The following is an 8,381-nucleotide window of genomic DNA, read 5'->3' as shown; positions in this document are numbered from 1 at the left end:
TATATATACAAATTCGAGTTTAGGCGTACCTCTCAAAGGTACCTATTTCTTTCGTCGCCTTATGTCAGTGTGGAGGAACTACTCGTCACTAGTGGCCATTTTAGAATTTAGTAATTTCTGATTATGTTTGTGTATTGGCCGGTGCCGGACGAGATGTTGATGATCAGAAGGAAGTCTTTTTTCTAAGGCCCACCCAATCTATGGCTCATTCAGGCTTCTAATTTCTGATAAAAATTTCATGCATCCATGACTCCCGGCGACGGTCTAGAGTTTCTCGGACTTTCTTCGGTTTTAAGAAATTGTCAACTGGGGTCAAGTATATTTTTCAAGCCCAAGGACTCCTCTTTAAACTTAACAAACCTCTTCGAGCAGTGTTCTCTGTTTTGGAGCCTTCGTTGCATACGGCACAAATATCCCGAGTATGTTTTGGCAACCCCTTGATTTCGACGGGTGAGAAGTAAATGTCGAGGGTGCAATTTTTTTGCTAGAAACACCACGATAGCAGGTCCGGTCAAAACTGTGCCGTCATGTCTTTTTCTAAACTAAGAGTACGAAAACTCTAGCCTCAGTGAACAAAATGGAGCCTGTATGAAAAAAGGTGACTCGTCCATACGCGAGTGACTTACAGAAAATGTGTATGAACAGTTGAACAAATGCCATTTGCCTGTAAAGAATCTATGAGCGTTGTTTACCGAGTTAGGACGATAAGGCCTACATACAAAAATGTTTTACTTATTATTAACGAAAAGCAAATCCTTATTCTATTTGACACAAACGTTTTTCTTAGATTCCATAAAAGGACTCACACCCATTTTGATCTTACGCGCTCTATGGAGCATGAACTATTCTCAAGTAGTGAACGGAGTCTATGAAATTAAGTAAAAGTTTGAGAAAAGAAGAGAAAATCGTTACCTTCAGCATGGATACGTTATCCTGTCTTGAAGATGCATCAAACCACATAATGGCTAAATAAGGAAAATCCTCGTTAAAAACTCGCAATATTAAATGAAGTTGTAATATGGTAGCATATTTATCATTATGATCCATCATTCTCTTTGATTTTGAGGAGTGTAGCTGAGTTATTATCTAGTTATTTGCAAGATTCTAACTTTAACGTCGGATGGGTAAAAAACAAATTACAGAAGAATTCTTAAGAAGAGATTACGAGACCTCTAAATTCGTATACGAGCACAACCGTATTACTTTATAAACTATGACGTATGTAAAAAATAACGGCTAAAGGTGCATGAACATTGCATAAAATAGCTTTGTAACTATTTGTGCTTGTTGTATTTGGCAAGCGCACAAAGTGTACACCCTCGGACTCATCACCACTGAATAACAGTTTTTTTTTACCTAATTTATTGCTGATCGGACAATGAGCCCCATGGTGTAATCTCAATTAAACAAATTTAAAGGGAACAACTCTAGTGGTGATCCTTATATATATATATATATATATATATATATATATGTATATATATATATATATATATATACACATTCATACCAATGCATTTTTAGCTGTAGAGCCGCATTCTCCGAACCCGTCTTTATCGCACATAGGCTTTAGAAAACACGGTGCTTACTGAGGTGTTTAAAAAAACTCGAGACGTCTGTAAAGTCTTTAGGAACCAATCTATTAAGAGCATCCTAAAGGTAACACGTATACATAATATTTCATAGAAGACAGGGACGTTTCTGCCTGAATAATCGGGCCGGAATGGAACCTTTGTACAGACGGGGTTAGCTAACACACGTTAGCTAAGAAGCTCAATATATAGGTCTATTTATATGGACGGACAACCTGGTATCCAATAGACACAGGAGCCAAGTAGTCCCCTGATTTCGTGTTCCCCTCATTATTCTCAACGCAGGTGAGATATACTGCTTGAATTATGGCTATTGCAAAAACAAGCAAGGCTTCTATCACATCCGCCGTAGCGGAGAATCATTTGCGTAAGATAAGGTTTCTTGTACCAAGTAAGACATTTGGCATACTGATTGATGATAAATGAGCAATTCATTAAAAACATATTTAGGGTGTTTTTATTAACGAGAGCCAAAAAACGTACTCAATTTCAACTAATCAACTCAATGAAATAAAAACCTTGAAATGATTTAACTGTGTGGTTGTTATACCATCATGAGCTGAGTTGTTCTGAAAACAGTGCTAGAAAATGCTGATCCTCGCTACATGATGGTTTTTTGCACAGATATAGGTGTTTAGCGCCACTCGGCGTAGTGGTTAAACAACCGTATGACATTTTTATTTCTCATTTATCTGAAACAGCAAAAATAGCTTTGTGGTCTAATATTTACGTCTAGCTATAGACTTTTGTACTAAAGGGTAAAATTTGTCACAAGGCTGTCTATAAATTGACTTATTAGAACTATAATCAGAAGAAAATTGGTTCGCCAGAACACGTAAAGTACAAGTGCGCGCAGAAGATGAGCCCTGAGTAAGTAGAAGGCAAACGATCCGAAAAACCGATTCCATTGCCTTTTTTGTGTCTTCATTCTGTGCAGATTCATCTGTGCAGACAATATGGAAATGAGCGTTCTGGAGAAAAACATAAGCAAAGCCCAGCGCGAACCTCCCACCGCACTACCCCTTCCGTCGTGTCAAAGGTAATGAAATCTACTTAATTTCTCTCTATCTTTTTGTTCAGAGCTCGCCTCGATCAGTTCTCGTCCCCCATCAGTTTCCTTTTTTTCGCCATGTGTTTATTGTTCCGTCCGTCGAGTTTTTTCACGTCCTCCCACTTTCCTGGCAGTCAACACGATGATCGGATATTGACACTTCATCTACGCTCTGGCCTGTTACGTCTCTACAGGAAAAAGGGGACACCAACGCCAGAGAATGTTTGCAATACCGGATACACATCAGCTACAAATATTGGAAGACGATATTTGAGATTTGCGTCCGCATTGGCCCTGCCACCATCTTGCCGTCGCCCTTTCCCTCAATCGGCTGAGCAATTATGAAACATTTATTCAATTGCTGTCGGTATAAAGTAGCATAGATCACCATCTCCGCGATCCTCGTTCTTCAGTGTCGTCATCATCATGGATGAATCATATGCTGACAACACAGCTGCTTACACAAAATCTAATGTAACTTCAACTTCCTGCATACTCAGTCCTTTAACATCAACAAGTGAAAATTGCATCACTCAGCGGCCCAAAGGTGCCGCTCAATCTCTGTTATTGACTTCACTGATCAACTGAAAGGACGTGTATGAGAACTTTTTTAAGAAATAGTAGATGTATGTAGCCGTGGACCCTCAATAACAAAACGCACATATCGGTTAACGGAGTACTGAAGTAATAATTTCGCGCGGTTCTACAAACGTTCTTACCTATAAAGCGCCAAGCAAACGTTGTATATGTACTCATAATGAAAATGACAAGTTTTGTTTTTTGTGTAATTTCTTCCGAACTATAATTCTTAGCCAGATCTACTATTTTTATCGACCACCATCCTTCTGCGTAATTGCTCTGATAACATGGCCTATGCTATATGAATTTACTCGTAACAACGAATGCTATGTATGTCTGTATTAATTATAGGTATTTAATAAACAACTTGTGGCCCTCCGTTCTTCTTTTCCTAACCGAGTTGTTATAGGAATCAAAATTACACTTCCCGAAGGTAGGATCCGTCGTTTTTATTCGTTTACCCTTTGCCCTTCTTATTCTACGGTTACCTATAACTAGTGTGCATAAGTGGATGTGTGTATACATGCGCTCGCATGGTTCCCTAGTGTCTGCGTTCGTGCCTAGGGAATAAAAAGATAGCGAAGGACGAAGTGATACCCTCACCTCGTTTCCAATACTATTTCGTTCCGCCTGCCTCAACAATGAAACGCTAGCAGCAGACGATAGAAAAGCTGGTTGGTAGACACAAAAGCTCTGCGGGGGAAGCACTGCAGGGTGGTTTAGAGAGGCGATCGAAGAGTTCCGGAGGGAGTACCTCTTGGAAGGAACTCATTGGGAACTGGGTGTTAGTGACAATTGTGGTGATAGTGCTCGTGTTAGGGTATTGCTAGGGACCAAACGGCAACGAACGAAGCAGTCAGAGCAAAAGTTCGTAGCCGGAATTTAAGCCAGCCAAAAAATATCAAGTACACGCGCCGTTCCTTTGATGCCTTGACAACAACGGACAAGGAAAAGATTAGGACGAAACACAAGAATCAAGAAAAGAAGCCAACTAGTAAGGAGGTGGGAAAGTCCAATTTATGCTATTTCGTCGTGTAGGTGCGACAGTATCGGTGGGATGCGCAGGCGTCGGACAAGAGGCTAGAAGGAGACTAGCGTCTATTGCGTTTGAGCCCTCAACGATGGGCATCTCTCCGGGCTCCATACGAACGAGAAGCATTAGGGCGAGCCCGCCACAGAAACGTTAGTGGAGCCTGACTGCCGACTGCAGTGCACAACTGCTTATGGGTGGCAGTTTTCGTGCCTCGACTTTGAAGCTCGAATCCGTTTGCCCACGCTGGGGCGACAACTCACGTAGCGCTGGCAGAGGAGCCTATAGAGCTAGAGGGTGCCAGTAAACAGTCCCCTATGCAGTCACTTCGCTGTCTACTGCGGCAGTTGGAAGCAGCGGTACAAATACGGAGAATTGCCTTCAGGAAGGTGCTTCGACAGATAAATGTGTCGGCTTGGGAGATAGTCGACAGTCACAGCATTCTACCTGTGTTCACACGTAGATCGTCCTACGGATAGAACAGTGACACGGTATTATATCGATCATTTTGACATATTGTATAATTCGATACGAAGTTACTGTTGATGACTAGATAATACGCTTCAAGATTGTGAATGATTTTAAAGAAGAATGGTTTGGCTTATTAGTGCTATTCGTAGGACTACTTCACGTTTCAGGTAGCTAACCCCCGACATAAAACGTACTATATCTACGCCCAGTTTCAAATCTAGACTCGCACACACTGTTGCTACTGCTTCGCCCCGTGCTGCCACAATCGTTACTAGTAATACGATTGGTAAGTGAGTTTTAAAGCCGAATCTATTAGTACTATATGTATACTGTAAGCTTACGCCAGCGTGTAGACGGTTCAATGAGAAAGAACTAAAGGTGCGTCCAATTACTCTTGAGATAGGCCAACTTCCGTTTCGCATCTGTAACTGATTGAGACCCAGTCAGCTAACGCAGCATTTCCTGTATGTGGCGGCAACCTGGTGAATAAATAAATGCCCATGGAGCCAATGGCGGCAATGGTGTTGCTTCGTTCAGTAGTCTGGAAGACAAAATGTAATGGAATACATAAAGGCAACCAGAGTAGCCAAACTGAAACAGTTCAATAGAAACGATGCGAAGTCGTCTCTCGGCGTAGCGGTAGTAGTAGTAGCAGTGATGGTGGTGATATGCGTCTTTCGATGAAGATATAGGGCTACCGCTTAGCCATCAGTGGGACTAATAGTATACTGGAATAGTACGCACGTTGCTCGAAGGCAGCTAGCACTGCAATGTGCGCTTTCTCTCGTGTACAGTGTTGTTCCCCTATCCTTCGCTGCCCCTTTCACGTTAAATATTTACGAGTGAACATCGAAGTTTACTTTGCACCGTAACGAACTACCGATGCCAAAACGAGGAACCTGACAGCTGACTGACCTGCTTTCCCTTTCTTTCTCCCTTCAGCATCCCAGGCCCACTTCACGTATAACCTTAGATCCGGACGACGAACTCGCTCTATTGCGGGCATGATCCGCTAGTTTTCTCACGACCGATCGCATGTCGCTATTTCATTGGAACTTAAAGGTCGGCCTGGAGACAGTGAAATGATCGTTACCGGACAATGTGAAAGCATAGCTTAGTACATATTGCGAGCGGGATCAGGGGTCTGTCCATCTGGCAACAAATTCAGCTAAAGTACGCTAAATTTAAGTCTACGAAATAAGAAAACGGAAATTTAGTTTAGAAAATTATTAGAAGAAAAATTATCCAAAAGGATATTCATATTTGACTACATTGTCTAGTAAATTGCGCCATTGAAAACGCAAACGAGAGATTTCGTTATATTAAAATATTTTCAAAATGTAGCAGTATAGCAATGTGAAGTTTTTACAAACACGGTTTTTCTGCAGGCGACTTTAATATTCGGCTTGAAACAAAATGTACTTCTAACAATGTCCAGATAAGTATATATATAATGTCAAACTATCGTACTTATTACTTACTAATGTGGTATTACTCACTCTAGTATCTTTTTCATAGATACTAACATTGCTCAGTATGGCTTAAATCACAAACCAATGGTGTAAAATTTTTGTTAAATGGATGCAGGCTTGTCCCGTATCTCTAAGCTCGTCAAATAATTTGTTTATAATACAGTATACCGTCCTCTATGGAACGACGCTCCCTTGACATAGGCTGAACCGACAACGGATCTCTGCTGCGTGATATTAATGGGGTCCCATTAGCAATATAAAGCGACACCTAAAATATTGATAATACCGTAAATAGTGATTTTTATTAAATGAAAGCTGGTATCGTTTATGATAAATCCGCGACAATCCGACGCGATAACGCAAAGAGCACTTTTAGGTAGTAACAGGAAAGAATGTATAGCAGTTCTTCGTTTCAGTTCCTCTTTTTTTTAACCCTGCAATGTGGGATTAAAGAGATATAGTACAACATGCGAGTAATACATCAGGTTATTTATTAGGCCTGTAAAGTGCTCATCTATCTCACCTCAAAAATTTAGCCTATGAGCTCTGTTTCAATTGGACTTCGTACAGTATCTTCACATAAACGACATTGATGTACAGCCTTCATAATGTTTTTATCAGGAGTAGATTACCCTCAGATGATCACGATAGAACAGTATCTTTAAAACAGTGTAATATATATATAAAAGTAGCCGCACTCAAATGTAACCGCTGACACCTTGTGAGAGTCAGTCACTTGCAGATTCCGGTTCATCTGCTCAGCCAGCTGATGGATCGTTAAATGCAGACGCTATTACGAAAGTTAAACTAGGCTGCGGTTGTCCACAGCGTGCCTCGTCGCCCGTTATAATGTTGTTACATCTAATTTAGACAGTACTCGAAAAAGGCATCTATCTGGACGGCGAGTAAAATCCAACGTATGTCTTAATTTCAGCGGCAGCCGACTGCAAAATCAATGGATTTGCTTTATCAGTAAATATCAATAAACAATAAAGTATCTTCAGTTTTATGGCTCTTTGGTTTTGACGTTTGTCTGCCGACCCGCGACGTACAAACGAGTGTAATAGGAAATGCGAGATAAACGTCACTCATATTTTCAGACAACAAAAAAACGCGCAGCACAGAAGCGTTTCGAGACAGGGGGCGTTTGAAGAGCTCAGACTGTGTTTATATACGCAGTCCTTGCATGCGTTTTTTCTGATGAAGCTTGTCTTATGTCACTGATTCTAAATGAGAATGCATCCTTTTCCCTGCAGCTCTGGTGCCTGAAGCGGCTAATCCTATCCCACTTCCCTGTCAGTCTTTCGACTAGTTGCATGATTGCGACTATTCCTCCGTAAGGATGGTGCGGATAGAATGTGCAATGACCCGTAAATGAAGCGAAGCAAAAGGACCGGCCATCTTCAAAACGCACTTACAAGCTAGTCCGTTAGCATAAAGACAGGGTGCAAAATCACACTTCCATCAAATTTTTCTCTTTAGTTTCGCTGCCTCCACCCGAAGGAAAGACGTTAAACACGACTTCGTGTCGACAGGACGGCAAGAAGGGACACATGCAGATATAACGTAGGCTGATAGGCATTTGTTGATCACTTTTGACTGGATCTCACCGAGCCCTGCATCGTAACGCGGACAAGATGTACAGGGCAGGGAATGATCACCGGTTCAACGCTTTTGAATATGAAAAACTAGATGACGCTATTGTGCCATGGCGAACGCCTTCTTATCGCTTTAACGACAATCAGGATGCTGATTTTTATCACGTTTTGTACGAGATGAATTTCGAGGAACATGCAGATTCGGAGGGCCGCTATGGAAAAACGGATAATCCTTTGGGTCAACGCCCCGTCGATCAAATTCGAATTATGCATTAATGGACACTTTTCGAGGTGTTATCCATAGCATCGGCAATGTTTGTGCACCTGAGAAGAAACGAAGCATACGAAACAATCATTTTATGTACTAAGGATTTCCAGTATCGGCTTATCAGCGGTTTCTTCTAGCCATTGGTATTGGAAGGCTCGCGTATAAAGAAATACGCAATTGTTTGACAAGATAACTGTCTGCATGGTATGTAATTATTTAGTATAAATAGCATAGATTCATAAGCAGGGGGTGCGAATTCCCGAATTGTATTCATATAATAACAAAAAATTCAGAGGCATTTTATGATGATGATTATTGTA

The 8,381-nt window shown here is 41.2% G+C and overlaps 2 long non-coding RNA genes across 5 annotated transcripts in view; both read left to right on the top strand.

The window, feature by feature from the left end:
• Window positions 1-2,529: 2,529 nt before the first annotated feature.
• On the top strand, window positions 2,530-3,592 carry LOC147753092 (uncharacterized; the record flags this gene model as incomplete). The annotated part of the gene is given in 2 exon segments (XR_015312236.1): window positions 2,530-2,631; window positions 2,838-3,592. It is a non-coding gene; the product is annotated as an uncharacterized LOC147753092 (long non-coding RNA).
• Window positions 3,593-3,858: 266 nt separating this feature from the next.
• Window positions 3,859-8,381, top strand: part of LOC111263263 (uncharacterized) — a 10,523-nt gene continuing 6,000 nt past the window's right edge. The window contains exons 1-4 of one of the 4 annotated variants that reach the window (XR_002682121.2): window positions 3,859-4,743; window positions 4,891-5,009; window positions 5,666-5,896; window positions 7,452-8,265. This is a non-coding gene — a long non-coding RNA (uncharacterized LOC111263263). The remainder of the gene's footprint in view (window positions 4,744-4,890; window positions 5,010-5,665; window positions 5,897-7,451; window positions 8,266-8,381) is intronic. The other 3 variants (XR_002682120.2, XR_015312237.1, XR_015312238.1) reach the window with 3 other exon arrangements.

The sequence above is a fragment of the Varroa jacobsoni genome, unplaced genomic scaffold, assembly GCF_002532875.2.
Source record: "Varroa jacobsoni isolate VJ856 unplaced genomic scaffold, vjacob_1.0 scaffold_752, whole genome shotgun sequence".
NCBI lineage: Eukaryota > Metazoa > Arthropoda > Arachnida > Mesostigmata > Varroidae > Varroa > Varroa jacobsoni.
This window is presented reverse-complemented; position numbering and strand designations above follow the sequence as displayed.